This window comes from Dama dama, chromosome 4, assembly GCF_033118175.1.
Source record: "Dama dama isolate Ldn47 chromosome 4, ASM3311817v1, whole genome shotgun sequence".
Taxonomy (NCBI): domain Eukaryota; kingdom Metazoa; phylum Chordata; class Mammalia; order Artiodactyla; family Cervidae; genus Dama; species Dama dama.
This window is the reverse complement of record NC_083684.1, coordinates 25,350,523-25,351,890: the sequence shown is the minus strand read 5'-3', so window position 1 is coordinate 25,351,890 and position 1,368 is coordinate 25,350,523. Positions and strand designations below refer to the sequence as shown.

General features: G+C 42.8%; 1 non-coding gene across 1 annotated transcript; it reads left to right on the top strand.

The window, feature by feature from the left end:
• The first annotated feature begins 287 nt into the window (after positions 1-287).
• Positions 288-360, top strand: TRNAW-CCA (transfer RNA tryptophan (anticodon CCA)). Its single transcript has one exon. It is a non-coding gene; the product is annotated as a tRNA-Trp (tRNA).
• The last annotated feature ends 1,008 nt before the right edge of the window (positions 361-1,368 follow it).

Here is a 1,368-nt window from a genome sequence, read left to right as displayed (position 1 = left end):
AATACGGGCCTCTTTTGGAGAAATGTGTGTGTGGACGCACGTCTTGAAGAATCCTTTCCACTTTATCCGCTTGTCTGGCATCTCTGTGCTCCCGGTGCCCGACTACCAGCAGATTCAGACTTTGCATCAGCTTTAAAAGCTGGCACTTCCCCTGCCATCTTGCCAGCACATTCCCTAAACACTTCATGTCCATCTTTAATGAAATCACTTCCCCTGCAATTCTATGAAAGAATGACATAGCTCTGTCCTTACCCTTCCTCTGCCCTAAGAAAGCCCACAAAGGGACTTCCCTGATGGTCCAGTGGTTAGGACTCCACGCCTCCAATGCAGTGGACACAGGTTCAATCCCTGGTCCGGGAACTAAGATCCCACGTGTCCCATAGTACTGCAAAAAAGTTAAAAAAAAAAAAGAAGACACCTACAAAATAGGTTAAATTATTCACATCTTTGGAGGGTGGTTTAGTATCATCTACCAGGATTTAAATTGCTTATATCATTCATTCTAATAATTCTACTTTTAATAAGTATTTCTATAGAAATACTGGAACAGGTTATAAAGATACAAGCATAATAATGGTTAATCATATTTTGTTTATTAAAAATGAATATTCTTTTTTGAAAGCAAGGTATGTAGGATTATCCAGAATGTTGATCTTAATCTCAAGGAAGAGGCTTAAAATGATACGATGCCCTTGATCTCTCTGAGCTGCCTTTGACCTAGTATATTCTAACCATGAACGGTATATGCTGCTACTATTCTTTGTAGATAAAATATAGCTCATTTCTTCTCACTCCTCTCTGCTTTCGCACTAGATGAAGGCCCATCTCTCACCTGGACAAATGTTTAGCTTTCCTACTTGGCTTCTTCTTTGACGCTTGTTCCACTCACCACCCCACCCCACACATACACAGACATGCTTCACCCTCAGAATCAAACTCAAATATGATCTGCAAGGCCCTTTTTAGTCATTCTCTAGCTGCTTTTCTCAAACATATCAGCACCCCTACCCCCACCCCAGCCTACCTAGGGCCTTTTACTTGCTGCTTCCTTCACCTAGAACCCTCTTCTCTTCGATAGTATGTGGCTACCTTAATTCATTCAAACTTCTGCTCAAATGTCATCTCAAAATCCCTTCTCTGTCCACTTGACTTACGGTATACAAGTATCTATTTATTGTTGTCTCTCCCAGTGTGGCAGAGAGAGCTCCCACATCCATCCTTCCTCTCTCCCTTTTAGCAACAACATCCCTAAGTTTTAGCTGGGCAGAGGGCCACCCAGCTGGAGACTACATTTCCCAGCTTCCCTTGCAGCTAGACGAGACCACGTGACTAAGATCAGCCCAATGGGACGTGAGCATAAATGCTGTG